This window comes from Triticum aestivum, chromosome 1B (assembly GCF_018294505.1).
Source record: "Triticum aestivum cultivar Chinese Spring chromosome 1B, IWGSC CS RefSeq v2.1, whole genome shotgun sequence".
Classification (NCBI taxonomy): Eukaryota; Viridiplantae; Streptophyta; class Magnoliopsida; order Poales; family Poaceae; genus Triticum; species Triticum aestivum.
This window is the reverse complement of record NC_057795.1, coordinates 300,996,287-301,013,946: the sequence shown is the minus strand read 5'-3', so window position 1 is coordinate 301,013,946 and position 17,660 is coordinate 300,996,287.

The following is a 17,660-nucleotide window of genomic DNA, read 5'->3' as shown; positions in this document are numbered from 1 at the left end:
ATTGATTGATGTTTGATTTTAATTTAGTAGTAATGTTGAGGCAATAAAAAATAAAAATAAAACATTATATTTTTAATATGAAAATATAACTAACTATAACATGCGAAAAAACAAAATTAGCAATTATCAAGAAAAGACCAATATTCGCATGTAAGAGTAAATACATACGGGCGTCACGAAAAAACATGTAGTATAACTTTTGAACTAGACAAAGCTCACGGCTGCCTTTACGGAAACTGAAACCATTAGTTTTGCTTAGAAGACAACCGGTAGCAGTAAAAGATCGAGGGGAGTAACCGATTCAAACAATCACTTCCTAATTTCACGTCAAAAGAAAATACGCGTACGTATCGTTCATTTCCGCATATGATTAATCCGTCGACTATTGGCTTAACAAACAAAGCACGGGATCCACGTACTAAGCGGGCGAGAGGTGCGCTCGCCAATTTTTTGGCGACCGATTTCGGCGCCCTCCGCGCGCCCATGCGTTGGCAAAAATAACATGGACTCGTTCAGGGCAGCGTGGGCGAGCCAATGTTTCGGTGATAGTCCAAACAGCTTCCAATTCTCACGGGCGAGCCAACTTTTTGGTAGGGTCGGCATTGGTGGCAATCCAAACAGCCCCTTAGTTCCGAGATGATGCATTACGTAACGAGTAAAGAGACTTGCCGGTAACGAGATTGAACTAGGTATTGAGATACCGACGATCAAATCTCGGGCAAGTAACATACCGATGACAAAGGGAACAACGTATGTTGTTATGCGGTTTGACCGATAAAGATCTTTGTAGAATATGTAGGAACCAATATGAGCATCCAGGTTCCTCTATTGGTTATTGACCGGAGACGTGTCTCGGTCATGTCTACATTGTTCTCAAACCCGTAGGGTCCGCACGCTTAAAGTAAGATGACAGTTATATTATGAGTTTATGTGTTTTGATGTACCGAAGGTTGTTCGGAGTCCCGGATGTGATCACGGACATGACGAGGAGTCTCAAAATGGTCAAGACATGAAGATTGATATATTGGACGACTATATTTGGACACCGGAAAGGTTCCAGGTGAGATTGGGACAATACCGGAGCTCCGGGAGGTTATCAGAACCCCCCGGGAGGTATATGGGCCTTATTGGGCCTTAGTGGAAACAAAGGGAAAGGAGCAAAGGAGGGGGAACCCCCCCAATCCCAATCGGAATTGGGAGGGGGGCCGCCCCCCCTTCCTTACTCCCTCCTTCCTCTTCCTTCCCTCTCCCTCTCCTAATAGGAAAGGGGGGAGTCTTACTCCCGGTGGGAGTTGGACTCCACCCTTAGGGCGCGCCACCCCCCTTGGTCGCCCCCCTCCTCCACTCCATTATATACGGGGGAGGGGGCACCCCATAGACACAACAATATGCGGTGCCCCCTCCACCATAGTCCTCCTCGATAATATCGTAGCGGTGCTTAGGCGAAGCTCTGCGACAGTAGAACATCATCGTCGTCACCATGCCGTCATGCTGACGGAACTCTCCCTCGACACTCTGCTGGATCGGAGTACAGGGGACATCATCGAGCTAAACGTGTGCAAGAACTCGGAGGTGTCGTAGTTTCGGTGCTTGATCAGTCGGGCCGTGAAGACGTACGACTACATCAACCGCGTTGTGCTAACGCTTCCGCTTTCGGTCTACGAGGGTACGTGGACACACTCTCCCCTCTCGTTGCTATGCATCACCATGATCTTGTGTGTGCGTAGGAATTTTTTTGAAATTACTATGTTCCCCAACAGTGGCATCCGAGCCTAGGTTTTATGCGTTGATGTTATATGCACGAGTAGAACACAAGTGAGTTGTGGGCAATACAAGTCATACTGCTTACCAGCATGTCATACTTTGGTTCGGCGGTATTGTTGGATGAAGCGGCCCGGACCGACATTACGCGTATGCTTATGCGAGACTGGTTCTACCGACGTGCTTTGCACACAGGTGGCTGGTGGGTGTCAGTTTCTCCAACTTTAGTTGAACCATGTGTGGCTACGCCCGGTCCTTGAGAAGGCTAAAACAACACTAACTTGACGAACTATCGTTGTGGTTTTGATGCGTAGGTAAGAACGGTTCTTGCTCAGCCTGTAGCAGCCATGTAAAACTTGCAACAACAAAGTAGATGACGTCTAATTTGTTTTTGCAGGGCATGTTGTGATGTGATATAGTCAAGACGTGATTCTATATTTTATTGTATGAGATGATCATGTTTTGTAACCGAGTTATCGGCAACTGGCAGGAGCCATATGTTTGTCGCTTTATTGTATGCAAAGCAATCGCCGTGTAATTGCTTTACTTTATCACTAACCGGTAGCGATTGTCGTAGAAGCAATAGTTGGCGACACGACAATGATGCTATGATGGAGATCAAGGTGTCGCGCCAGTGACGATGGTGATCATGACGATGCTTCAGAGATGGAGATCACAAGCACAAGATGATAATGGCCATATCAAATCACTTATATTGATTGCATGTGATGTTTATCTTTTATGCATCTTATCTTGCTTTGATTGACGGTAGCATTATAATATGATCTCTCACTAAATTTCAAGATAAAAGTGTTCTCCCTGAGTATGCACAGTTGCCAAAGTTCGTCGTGCCCAGACACCACGTGATGATCGGGTGTGATAAGCTCTACGTCTATCTACAAAGGGTGCAAGCCAGTTTTGCACATGCAGAATACTCAGGTTAAACTTGACAAGCCTAGCATATGCAAATATGGCCTCGGAACACTGAGACCGAAAGGTCGAGCGTGAATCATATAGTAGATATGATCAACATAGTGATGTTCACCATTGAAAACTACTCCATTTCACGTGATGATCGGTTATGGTTTAGTTGATTTGGATCACGTGATCACTTAGATGATTTGAGAGATGTCTATCTAAGTGGGAGTTCTTAAGTAATACGATTAATTGAACTTAAATTTATCATGAACTTAGTCCTGGTAGTATTTTGCAAATTATGTTGTAGATCAATAGCTTGGATTGTTGCTTTCATATGTTTATTTTGATATGTTCCTAGAGAAAACTGTGTTGAAAGATGTTAGTAGCAATGATGCAGATTGGATCCGTGATCTGGGGATTGTCCTCATTGCTGCACAGAAGAATTATGTCCTTGATGCACCGCTAGGTGACGGACCTATTGCAGGAGCAGATGTAGACATTATGAATGTTTGGCTAGCTCAATATGATGACTACTTGATAGTTTAGTGCACCATGCTTAACGGCTTAGAATCGAGACTTCAAAGACGTTTTGAACGTCATGGGCCATATGAGATGTTCCAGGAGTTGAAGGTAATATTTCAAGCAAATACCCGAGTTGAGAGATATGAAGTCTCCAACAAGTTCAATAGCTAAAAGATGGAGGAGAATTGCTCAATTAGTGAGCATGTGCTCAGATTGTCTGGGTACTACAATCGCTTGAATCAAGTGGGAGTTAATCTTCCAGATAAGATAGTGATTGACAGAGTTCTCTAGTCACCATCACCAAGTTAGTAGAACTTCGTGATGAACTATAGTATGCAAAGGATGACAAAAACGATTCCCGAGCTCTTCGCGATGTTGAAATCAACGAAGGTAGAAATCAAGAAAAGAGCATCAAGTGTTCATGATTGACAAGACCACTAGTTTCAAGAAAAGGGCAAAGGGAAAGAAAGGTAACTTCAAATAGAATGACAAGCAAGTTGTCACTCCCGCGAAGAAGCTCAAAGCTGGACCAAAGCCTGAAACGGAGTGCTTACACTGCAAAGGAAATGGTCACTGGAAGCAGAAATGCCCTGAATATTTGGTGGATAAGAAGGATGGAAAAGTAAACAAGGGTATACTTGATATACAGGTTATTGATGTGTGCCTTACTAGTGTTTATAGTAGCCCCTGAGTAGTTGATCCTTGTTCGGTTGCTAAGATTAGTAACTCGAAACAGGAGTTACATGATAAACAGAGACTAGTTGAGGGGAAGTGACGATGAGTGTTGGAAATAGTTCTAAGATTGATATGATCATCATCACACACTCCCTATACTTTCGGGATTAGTGTTAAACCTAAATAAATGTTATTTGGCGTTTGCGTTGAGCATGAATATGATTTGATCATGTTTATTGCAATACGGTTATTCATTTAAAGTCAGAGAATAATTGTTGTTCTGTTTACATGAATAAAACCTTCAATGGTCATACACCCAATGAAAATAGTTTGTTGGACCTCGATCGTAGTGATACACATATTCATAATATTGATGCCAAAAGATGTAAAGTTAGTAATGATAGTGCAACTTATTTGTGGCACTGCCGTTTGGGTCATATCGGTGTAAAGCGCATGAAGCAACTCCATAAAAGATGGATTTTCGGAATCACTTGGTTATGAATCATTTGATGCTTGCGAACCGTGCCTTTTGGGCAAGATGACTAAAACTCCGTTCTCCAGAACAATGGAACGAGCTACTGACTTGTTGGAAATAATACATACTGATGTATGCAGACCAATAAGTATTAAGGCTCATGGAGGGTATCGTTATTTTCTCACCTTCACAGATGATTTGAGCAGATATGGGTATATTTACTTGATGAAACATAAGTCTGAAATAGTTGAAAGGTTCAAAGAATTTCAGAGTGAAGTGGAAAATCATCATAATAAGAAAATAAAGTTTCTACGATGTGATCGTGGAGATGAATATTTGAGTTACGAGTTTGGCCTTCGGTTAAAATAATGTGGAATAGTTTCACAAACTCATGCCAACTGGAACACCACAGCATAACGGTGTGTCCGAACATCATAACGGCACTTTATTGGATATGGTGCAATCTATGATGTATCTTACCGATTTACCACTATCGTTTTGGGATTATGCATTAGAGACTGCTGCATTCACTTTAAATAGGGCACAATCAAAATCCGTTGAGACGACACCATATGAACTATGGTTTAGCAATAAACCTAAGCTGTCGTTTCTTAAAGTTTGGAGTTGCAATGCTTATGTGAAAAAGTTTCAACCTGATAAGCTCGAACCCAAATCGGAGAAGTGCATCTTCATAGAATACCCAAAGGAAACTGTTGGGTACACCATCTATCACAGATCCCAAGGCAAGATATTCGTTGCTAAGATGGATCCTTTCTAGAGAAGGAGTTTCTCTCGAAAGAAGTGAGTGGGAGGAAAGTAGAGCTTGATAAGGTAATTGTACCTTCTCCCGAATTGGAAAGTAGTTCATCACAGAAATTAGTTCTAGTGATTTCTACACCAATTAGTGAGGAAGCTAATGATGATGATCATGAAACTTAATGATCAAGTTACTACAAAACCTCGTAGGTCTTCCAGAGTACGGTCCGACTAGAGTGGTACGGTAATCCTGTTCTGGAAGTCATGTTACTAGACCATGATAAACCTATGAACTACGAGGAAGCGATGATGAGCCCAGATTCCGCAAAATGGCTGGAGGCCATGAAATCTGAGATAGGATCCATGTATGAGAACAAAGTGTGGACTTTGGTGGACTTGCCTGATGATCGGCAAGCCATAGAAAATAAATGGATGTTCAAGAGGAAGATGGACGTTGATAGTAGTGTTACTATCTACAAAGCTCGACTTGTCGCAAAAAGGTTTTCGACAAGTTCAAGGTGTTGACTACCATGATATTTTCTCAACTGTAGCGATGCTTAAGTCTGTACGAATCATGTTAGCAATTGCCACATTTTATGAAATTTGGCAAATGGATGTCAAAACTGCATTCCTTAATGGTTTTCTTAAAGAAGAGTTGTATATGATGCAACCAGAAGGTTTTGTCAATCCTAAAGGTGCTAACAAAATGTGCAAGCTCCAACGATCCATCTATGGACTGGTGCAAGCATCTCAGAGTTGGAATATATGCTTTGATAAGTTGATCAAAGCATATAGTTTTATACGGACTTGCGGTGAAGCATGTATTTACAATAAAGTGAGTGGGAGCACTACAGCCTTTCTGATAAGTATATGTGAGTGACATATTGTTGATCAGAAATGATGTAGAACTTTTTTGGAAAGCATAAAGAAGTGTTTGAAAGGAGTTCTTTAAAAGAAAGACATCAGTAAAGCTACTTACATATTGAGCATCAAGATCTATTGAGATAGATCAAGACGCTTGATAAGATTTTCAATGAGTACATACCTTGATAAGATTTTGAAGTAGTTCAAAATGGAACAGTCAAAGAAAGAGTTCTTGCCTGTGTTGTAAAGGTGTGAAATTGAGTAAGACTCAAATCCCGACCACGACAGAAAATAGAAAGAGAATGAAAGTCATTCCCTATTCCTCAGTCATAGGTTCTATGCTATGGACCAGACCTATTGTATACTCTGCCCTGGTTTGGCAAGGGAGTACAATAGTGATCTAAGAGTAGATCACTGGACATTGGTCAAAATTATCCATAGTGGAATAAGGATATGTTTCTTGATTATGGAGGTGACAAGAGGTTCGTTGTAAAGGGTTACGTCGATGCAAGTTTTGACATTGATCCAGATGACTCTAAGTCTCAATCTGGATACATATTGAAAGTGGGAGAAATTAGCTAGAGTAGCTCCGTACAGAGCATTGTAGACATAGAATATTTTGCAAAATACATACGGCTCTGAATGTGACAGACAGGTTGACTAAACTTCTCTCATGAGCAAAACATGATCACACCTTAGTACTCTTTGGGTGTTAATCACATAGCGATGTGAACTAGATTATTGACTCTAGTAACCCCTTTGGATATTGGTCACATGATGATGTGAACTATGGATGTTAATCATATACAGATATGAATATTGGTGTTAAATCACATGGCGATGTGAACTAGATTATTGACTCTAGTGCAAGTGAGAGACTGAAGGAAATATGCCCTAGAGGCAATAATTAAGTTATTATTTATTTCCTTATTTCATGATAAATGTTTATTATTCATGCTAGAATTGTACTAAACGGAAACATAGTACATGTGTGAATACATAGACAAACATAGTGTCACTAGTATGGCTCTACTTGACTAGCTCATGAATCAAAGATGGTTAAGTTTCCTAACCATAGACATGAGTTGTCATTTGATTAACGGGATCACATGATTAGAGTTATGATGTGATTGACTTGACCCATTCCGTTAGCTTAGCACTTGATTGTTTAGTATGTTGCTATTGATTTTTCATGACTTATACATGTTCCTATGACTATGAGATTATGTACCTCCCGCTTACCGGAGGAACACTTTGTGTGCTACCAAACGTCACAACATAACTGGGTGATTATAAAGGTGCTCTACAGGTGTCTCCGAAGGTACTTGTTGAGTTAACGTATTTCGAGAATAGGATTTGTCACTCCGATTGTCGGAGAGGTATCTCTGTAATGCCCCGGATACAACTTTCCATATTCATACTCCAACTCTTGCCTTTTCCGGAGATGCGATATGATATTTCCTTCGTGGTTGGGTTTTGTCTTTTGTTTTGCATTTTGTTCATGTCATGCATCTCATCTCATAGCATCATCCGCATTGCATCTGCATGTTTTCATAAAACATGCATCCGTTGTTAGTTGCCGCTTCTCCCTCGCCTCCGTTGACGCTTCTCAGACCAACCATTCTTTTGTTGTCCGACCGTTTGGACCTTTATGCACAGCCACCAACCCCTTTGCGCGCATCCGAAACTTCCCCGAACCCGAACCGCTCGGTCATGACCAACGGGTCCGGATCATCCCCCAACATCTATAAAACATATTCGTTTTCTTATTTAGACTCCCTATCTATTTATTTCTCGACCGTTTGATTAAAATCGGAGGGACCAAATACCCCTACCTAAAAATCCACTTCTATATATAAGACCATCATCTACCAAATCATCCCAACCCTAATTTCTAGGAGGTTTGTCGCATCGCCGCCGCCGCACTCAAATCCCACCTCGGGATCCCCTTCTCCTTGTTTTCCTCCACCCACCAACAGGAGCCCGAGCTCCGTCTCCCCGACCCCGGCCTCTCATCGATCCACCCATTCCACCAACCAGAGCCTCCTCTGCTCGATCCCAAGGGGATCACGAGCAGTTCTTCCCCGCCGGCGACCGAACCAACAGGTCCCAGCACAGTAGCACCTGATCCTCTCGGCCTCCACCTCTCCAGCAGCGCCCGCAGCTAGCTTCTTCCCCGAGTTCCCCGCTCCCATGCGTGTCCAGCACCTCGAGCCCTCGGTCCAGTGCGTAGGCGCCCGAGCGCCTCCTCACATCGTCCCCGTGCTAATCCGCCAGGCCAGCCACGCTCGCACCTCTCCTTCCTTTCCCTTTCTTCTCCTGGTTTCTTTCCCTCTCATGCTCCATCTCTCTTCAGGAACCGAACAGCCCTCCCGGCCATGGATGCCGCCATGGCGCCTCAGCCTCCTCAAGCCCGTGCCCAGCCAGATCCGGACGCCCAGGACCTCGCCGCCCTTTCGCCCCGCTCGCCGCAGCTCTGCTCCCAGCCACCGCTGCCCTGCTCGCCTCCCTGCTTCGCCAAGTCCCCTGCCACGGCCTCTGCCTCCTCTGCATCGAGCGAGCGAGGGGAGCGCTCCCGTTGACCGCGCCTCGAGGCCCAGCGCTCCCCTTCGCGGCCTACCTTGGCCTCCTCACCAACGGGCTGAAGCCCATGGGTGAGCACCCAGAGCCCTCCTCTCTGTTAGCCCAGCAGTTCAACCAGATTCGGCCCGTGTCTGTTTTTTTCCGTTCTGCGAATTTGTCCAATTATCCAGAGTACTGCAGTTTTGCAGAAAAACCCCTCCATGTTCATGCATTAATAATTCACAAACCGTGCATCGGATTAGAATGATTTATATATGAAAAATGGTTAGTTTTTCATCTAGTTTCATAATCTTCTGTTTCATCCATGTTTAAAATGTTTAAAATGTTGTTTGTTTAAATTTTCTCAAATGTCATGTTAAAATGATTTATTTCATAACTAAATAACCGTAGCTCGGTTTTAAATAAACTTTATATGTAAATGGGGTGGAAAAATGCCTAGTTTAACATGGTGGACTTTATTTTCCTGTTTAACAACATTAAAATTGTGTTCGGAGCAGAACAGTACCAAATTCTAAATATGCATATGGGGATTTTCCGGAATTGTTGTTTGTTGTTCCGGCCTCATTTAAACTTGCCTAGATAGGTAGTTTTCTTATGCCTCACCACTTGCCATGTTTAACAACATTTAATATTGTTGGGTAGCTTAAACAAGAGAAAACTAAATATGTCAACGTGGTGCTTTGTCAATATGCAACTCGTTGCATATTGAGCTCCACTTAACTTGTAGTATTGTTTGTTGCACTTTGCCATGCCATGCCTCATTAAACCGGACATGCATCATACTTGTTTGTGCATCATGCCATGTTTATGCTTGTGCATTTACCATATTGTTTGTTTCTTTCCAGTGTTGCTTCTTAGTTCCGGTAATGTTGCGATTGTGAGGATTCGTTCGACTACTCCCGTCCGTCTTCTTCATGGACTCGTTCTTCTTCCTTGCGGGATTTCAGGCAAGATGACCGCTACCCTGGATCTCGCTACTATCATTGTTATGCTAGTTTCTTTGTTCTATTGCTATGTTGCGCTACCTATCATTTGCTCTTCAAGCCTCCCAAATTGCCATGAACCTCTAACCTTTGACACCCTTCCTAGCAAACCGTTGTTTGGCTATATTACCGCTTTGCTCAGCCACTGTTATAGTGTTGTTAGTTGCAGGTGAAGTTGAAGATTGCTCCATGGTGGACAGGATTTTGTTGGGATATCACAATATCTCTTATTTAATTAATGCATCTATATATTTGTTAAAGGGTGGAAGGCTTGGCCTTATGCCTGGTTTTTTGTTCCACTCTTGCCGACCTAGTTTCCATCATACCGGTGTTATGTTCCCGGATTTTGCGTTCCTTACGCGGTCGGGTGATTTATGGGACCCCCTTGACAGTTTGCTTTGAATAAAACACCTCCAGCAAGGCCCAACCTTGGTTTTACCATTTGCCTCACCTAGCCCTTTTTCCCTTGGGTTTCCGGAGCCCGAGGGTCGTCTTTATTTTAGCCCCCCCCGGGCCAGTGCTCCTTCGAGTGTTTGTCCGAAACGGGCAGACTGCGGGGCCACCTCGGGGCAACTCGAGGTCTGGTTTTACTCGTAGGCTGACCTATCCGGTGTGCCCTGAGAACGAGATATGTGCAGCTCCTATCGGGATTTGTCGGCACATCGGGTGGCTTTGCTGGTCTTGTTTTACCATTGTCGAAATGTGTTGTAAACCGGGATTCCGAGACTGATCGGGTCTTCCTGGGAGAAGGTATATCCTTCGTTGATCGCGAGAGCTTATCATGGGCTAAGTTGGGACACCCCTGCAGGGTATAAACTTTCGAGAGCCGTGCCCGCGGTTATGTGGCAGATGGGCATTTGTTAGTGTCCGGTTGTAGATACCTTGACATCAGATTCGAATTAAAACGCATCAACCGTGTGTGTAGTCATGATGGTCTCTTTTCGGCGGAGACCGGCAAGTGAACACGGTCTTTTAGTTATGTTTGACGTAAGTAGGAGTTCAGGATCACCTCTTGGTCATTGCTAGCTTCACGACCATTCCTTTGCTTCTCTTCTCGCTCTTATTTGCGTATGTTAGCCACCATATCATGCTTAGTCGCTGCTGCAACCTCACCACTTTACCCCTTCCTTTCCCATTAAGCTTTGCTATTCTTGATACCCATGGTAATGGGATTGCTGAGTCCTTGTGGCTCACAGATTACTACAACAATAGTTGCAGGTACAGGTTTATGCGATGATCATGACGCGAGAGGGATGTTTTCTTACTTTGGAGTTCTTCTTCTGCTTCTTCTTTGATCAGGGGATAGGTTCCAGGTCGGCAGCCTGGGCTAGCAGGGTGGATGTCGTTTGAGTTTCTGTTTGTGTTTCATCCTGTCAGGACCCCGACTCAATGCCACATCGATCTAGCATGTAACACCTCATATCACTTTGCGGCCTCACGCACGGTATTCCCACGGGTGTCGCCTTACCTTTGCCCGGGACCGTTTGCGCCTTTTGGCACACGTATATGATAGTGTCGCTAGCATCCATATGATAAGGAGACCGGGCTGACATGGCTAGTCGTAAACCCAAAGTGGCACAAACTTACAGGGACAGGCATCCATGACCCAGCATCGAACGTGTCGGTCATCAGCGAGTGAATCCAGGCTGTAGCACTGGGCTAGCAGGACTCCGGTGAACCGGGCTGTAGCGGGCTAACAGGACTCCGGTATTCATCGCGTGACATTTCCCTGAAGGGACAGACGCAAGAATGAAGAAGGACACATGCCGGCCATCCTAAGTGTTCCGGAGCAGTAGCAAGCTACCATGGCTCAGTGGAAACACTAGGAGACATTTCCCGGTAAGAGAGGCTACTAAGGATAAACAACTAGATAGCCACATCCCACACATACCAAGCATTTCAATAACATACACACAATATGCTCGATATGTGCAAACACAACATGGCATCACAACATGACTCTACGACTCAGGTATTTATTCAATAGGCTCCGAGGAGCGAGATATTACAAACATGGGTCTCATGACCCAACAATCAGAGCATACAAATCAAAACACATGCGGAAGCTTATCTTGTCTGAGTACAGACATCTATAAATGGAAAAGGCTGAGAAGCCTGACTATCTACCAGATCCTGCCGAGGGCACAAGATCGTAGCTAAGGTAACAAGCTAAACGTCGAAGTCCACACGGTACTACTAGCGAGACTGAAGTCTCTCTGCAAAAACATAAATTAAGCAACGTGAGTACAAATGTACCCAGCAAGACTTACATCAGATCTAACTACATATGCATCATTGTCAACAAAGGGGGTGGTGGAGTTTAACTGCAGCAAGCCAGCTTTGACTCGGTGGCTAACCTGAGCTACGACTGCAAGTAACTCTTTTGAGGTGGCGCACACGAGTCCACATATTCACCATATCAATACACCACTATGGATCCGCTCCCGTCTCCCTACGAGAACGCCATCCATAGCAGTCACGCTTATCTTGCGTATTTTAGAGTATCCACTTTCACTTGTCTATGAACTGTACAAGGGGTCCAAGTTTCCATATCCGAGGAATCCGGCTATTCGAATAGATGATGTTAACCCTGCAGGGGTGTACTTCTTCACACACGCTCTCGCCACTTACCGCCCTGTACACGTCATGTACCTCGGCAACCTTCAAGCGGAAGCCGGGCGAGGGAGTCGGCCACGACCTGACTAATCGAACAAGTCTCTAGTCCAGGTTTATCCCCTATTCGGGTTCCATCCGCGAGGAGATCCGGTCGGGGTGTCGCTCACGGCCCCAAACGATGTGAGCAGGGTTCCCAAGCCCACCATCCGGGTGCCACTTGGTACACCGTGCCACTGTGCCTAGTCTGTCCCAAGCCCACCTGTACCGGGTGCCACTTGGTAGACTACTAACACTACCTACAAACACCAGAAACTAGTTGCAACTCCTGGACAGAGATCATGTTGATTAATAAGTCGAGAGGGGTCGAGTTACCGGAACCCAATGTGTGGTAGTAACTGGTCATGGATCACAAACACAGAACTCAGTTCCTGAGGACGGCTGCAATGAGACAACCCACCATGTACTCCTACATGGCCTCTCACCGCTACCTTTACCAAATCATGTTCACACACTTAGCTCACACATAGTAGGACATGTTCACACGCCTCTGATTCATCCCCGATGAATCAGACCTGACTCAACTCTAAGCAGTAGCAGGCATGACAAACAAGCATGAATGAGTAGGCACATCAGGGCTCAAACAACTCCTACTCATGCTAGTGGGTTTCATCTATTTACTGTGGCAATGACAGGTCATGCAAAGGATAAAGGGGTTCAGCTACCGCAGCAAGTAACAAATATGTCGTTGTTGTCCTAATGTAGTAAAAGAGAGCAGGAGCGAGAGAGTGGGATTTTATCGAAATGAACAAGGGGGTTTTGCTTGCCTGGCACTTCTGAATATAACATTGAGTCTCCATCAGTGTCAACAATCACATCATCGGTATCACGTCTATCGAGAGGGGACAAATACCGGCAACACAGAAGGGAACACAATCAATGCAATGCACAATATGATGCATGATCATGACATGGCAAAATGAATGTGTTTTGGGCTAATGCAACTAGCAACAGATTAAATGAAGTTGGTTTGAATACAAGATTCAAATTCAAACTCCATATGTGATTATTTAAATGCCATTTAATTGATTTGTGCTATACAGCAGCTATAAGTTGTTCTAACATGCATGAAAATGGTACAGATGGATTCCTTGAATTTTTCTGATAATTTTTCATATATAATTCATTTAATTTGGAGTTACGGTTGAATTTCTATGATTTTTAGAAGTTTTTACAATTTTCTGGAATTTCCTGAATAATATAAATCCAGAAATGAATTATGGCGTCAGCACCACGTCACTGTGACGTCAGCAGAGTCAACTGGACTGGCTCGGGTCAAACCTGACGTGTGGGGTCCACACGTCAGTGACACAGGTTAGACAGGGGGGTTAGTTTAGTTTAAGTAAAGATTAGGGGCACTAGGGCCCACATGTCAGTGTCAGGGGGTTAGATTAGGTGGTGATTAGCATTAAGCTAATCCCCTGATGGCGGGGTCCACCTGTCATGGACCCAGGGGAGGTCAAACCCCTGGTCAGTAGGGTCAATCCTGCCGGCGACTCGACGCCGGCGAGGCCCGGGACGGTGGCGGCCGTCGGAAACACGCTACAGGGCACGGGCGAGGCCGTGCTTGGGCTCGTTGGAGAGCCCTTGCTCCCGCGCGTCGAACGGTGTGGTTTTTGGGTCGTGGGGAGGCCGGGGCTGACGACGGCTAGCTCCAAGGCGGCGGCCGGAGTTTGGGTGACCACGGGTTAGCTGCTGCGGCATGCAAACGGGAGGGGGCTTGCGCTAGGAATGCTCTACGGAACGCTGCGAACGCGTTAGGCTCGCCGGGGTGACCAAATGGTCACTGGAGCTACGTCGACGACGAGCTCGGGCGGCAGCGTGCTACGGGTATCCAGGGGCGATGCCTACGGCGATCAAAAGAAGTGGGGAAGAGGGGGAAACGATGGAGGAGCTCACGGGGGGTCGGTTGGAGCAGACGGCGAGCTCGGGGAGGCGGCGAAGACGGCGAATCGACAGACGGTGTCCGGTGGCCGTGCGTGGAGAAGACGGGTCGCTGGCGAGGCAGCAGGGCATCCGACGACGCGTGTCTCAACGGAGAGGTAGCAGGGGACTAGGCGGAGCCGATGGACTCTCTAGTAGGGCGAAACGACGACGGTGGCTGCGGTGGTAGTGGATGGCGGCGGCGGCAGCGGTCGGGCGAGAGAGGGAGAGATCCAGGGAAGGGGGTGAGAGCGCGGGAGAGTGAGGGAGAGAGGTAGGGAGGTGAGTGGCGCCATCTAGACACGTCGGGGCGCCTCGGTGGCAAGCAGGAGGTGGCCAGGGCGGCGTCGGCGCCCGCCACCGAGCTGCTTCGGTGCGAGGGGAGGAAGACGACAGGGGGGTAGCAGTGGCGGGCTGGGCCGTGCTGCTGGGCCAGGTGGGCTACCAGGTGAGCGCTAGGTAAGATCTTCTGCTCTCTCTCTTATTTCTATTTAATTCTGTTTTCTATTTTCTGTAGTTTGTTTTGATTTGATTTAAAATATCAAATCATTTTATAAAATCCTGGAAACAATTATGGGTGCTTTCTGAATTATTTCAGTGACCCTTAACAATTTCCAACATTTATTTGAACATTTAAATTATTTATAGTATTCAAATGCCCAAGGTCAAATACAATAGGATTTAATTCAAAAATCCAGAATGGCCTAGAAATATGTGCATCATTGATGGCAGGGGTTTTCACCTTTAACAAAAATAATGAACTTTTCTAAAGGGCATTCTGGGTTTATTGAAAATATTTTTATTTTGATCCTAATTGCATTTTATTTAGTGCTAGGGTTTGTCATCCCCATTTCAAGTTTCATGAATTTTAAACATGATGCATGGATGCCTTAATGCAACTAATAACAAACAAATTCTAGGGCTGTGACAACTCACCCCCACTAAACAAAAATCTCGTCCCGAGATTCAAGCGTAGGGTAAGGTGAAGGGGGAACGCAAACTAGTACAATCTTCACGATCCAGGTTGCACTTCAATTGAACGTTGATTCAATCACCATCTTTGTCTTGTCGTCTAGCTCTGAGAACTCCAACTAGCATGACAGCAAGAGGAAAAGGACAACTTCGGAAGAATCGATCTTCTCGAAGATCAATCAACTTAGGAGCAGCTCACAAGGTGAGTCATAGCAACATCTCTTGAGCTGAGACACGAAGCACACATCCATAGGAATGGAGTGAAGCAGATGACGAAGGTTCACTAGGTAGACAACAATTTCACGCTTAAGAAGGTGGTACTCAGTGGTCAACGCAGCGAGGAGTTGAGTTGCCGTGATACCACAACGAGGCACCTTAAGGATGGTGACTCGTAGATATATCCCCTTAAGTGGCAAAAAGAATTACCTTTGATTCAAAGATCCTTGAAACTCTTTACACCAGCTTAAGGCAAATCATAATCGATCATTTAGAGGGGTTCGGTAGAATGGCATACCCGAACTTGGATGATGTGGATTACCTTGTTGAAGACAACGTAATGGATGAATTTGCTTATCACCGGAAATGGAAGAGACCCATGGTAGAATGGCACATTGGTGGTGCAAGCTGGGAACAGAATGCAAATGCTGGGAATGATTCTGGTAACTGGGGAAGAACCCAACAATAGAGAGTGAATTCACTGTTTGAAAAGGTCATAGCATTGCCGAGGAAACTAAGAGGAATCCCAGTTAGTGCCGATGATAACACGTAGCGCTTGTGCATGCTCTCAAGAACTTGAGCATCTCCATATTCATCAAGGTTTTACCAACATCTGTGTCAAGGATCCTGGCAACACAACATACCACCATGATGAACAACGATGGACGATGCAGATGCATAGGAAGATAACATCAACTCAGATTTCACCCTAGCGAGGCCACGGAGACAAAATCTGGACGATCGATCGAGAGACATTTAGCACTCTGCTCCTAATGTTCTCCTTGATGTGCTAGCGTATCCCATTCATTGAAATGGTTTGGTAACTAGACATCAAGTAAAAGGTCGTACTTCGGAAACACAAAAATCCATAAGGAACAGCTAGGGAGTAAATCCTACGAAGTCCTTATGGGGAGGTGGCCAACTTTTTCAATCAAGTTACTACAATAATAGGTCTTCCGGCTGGGTGTGTTGGCCACGACATCCACTTTACCGGTTATCGCAAGACCAGTATTATAGTTCTTGGGAAATGTTCCAAACCATCATATCTGACTGGGATTCAGATCTGGTTGGTGTCAGGATATTCCAGAATCGTCGAGTCTAGGAAGAAAAACGAAAGTTTGCAACACAAATCGACGAGATGACGTTGCGAGATTCTCGGGGAATGAACTACGACAGTAAGCTCTAAAAACACGAGCCGGTTCTGCTACAACATGTGAACATGTTGTCCAAGACAAGCATGACCACAAAGTAGTCTTATAATAAAACACTACCGAGTTCAGGAGGGGGAACCATCATTAATGACATCGAAGTCTCCACGCGTGCAAATCCAAGGAGTTTACCTTGGACAGACTCCTTTATCTTTGAACAACTCAATCAGTGGCTTGGTGTGCTAGGATATACATATGGAATGGAGGTTGCAAGTCTCCAAACCACAGAATACTTCGCACGTATGCATGACTGATTTGGGATGATTCCAAGGGAAACAACATTGACTTTCTCAAATCCATGGCGGCATCTTGCATCAAATGCACATGAACTGGAGGAAGTCACTTCTTACATCCGAACATATGCTTCATGCACGGGACATGAAGATAATGCTTATAAAAGTTTCCAACACTAGCTGGATGTTCAACACAAATCATGGATGAGACAAAATGCTGCTGATGGGCTCAACGACAAGTTATCAGGATTTCCATGGAGATGGAATTCCATCACTATGTGAACAAGGTGACAGTATTGGTCAGACCAAAAAAATATAATGGTGTATGCTCGAGGAAAATCCACGAGTAAGACAACATTACGAACATTGTTGGTTCTGATTTGATTTGAGAATAGCCCACACTCAAATCAAAGTTTTGGCAAGACAATAGCTCCAGCAACTGGTCTCAAGGATCAATTGATGAAGATATCATCTTTCTTCAACACACACTACACAAGAATATCCCTTTGGAACGAACTAAGTTAGGCAAGCTTTTATCTTCCACTCTCCAAGTTGTTGTCTAGCTTAACCAACTAGTCTCAGGGATATCTAACATCGATCTTGGATATAGGGTGGTTCACAAGAAACCAACTTGATCACGAGCTCAACACAGCGGTCAGGTGACCACCTGGTAATACTTCCGAGAAGATCTTCGGAAAATCACGAACCACCGGTATGTTGTTAAGCTCGAGAGCAATCTTTCTTTTCAGGGCAAGATGATATGATCAAATGAGCGAGGACTTGACAAAATCCTAACTCATCAATCAAAGAGTGCACCAGGAAATAAGGACTAGGTAGCACAATCAACCTTAGGGCGATGATTCAAAAATCAACATGCTAAGAATGAGGTTATTGTCCA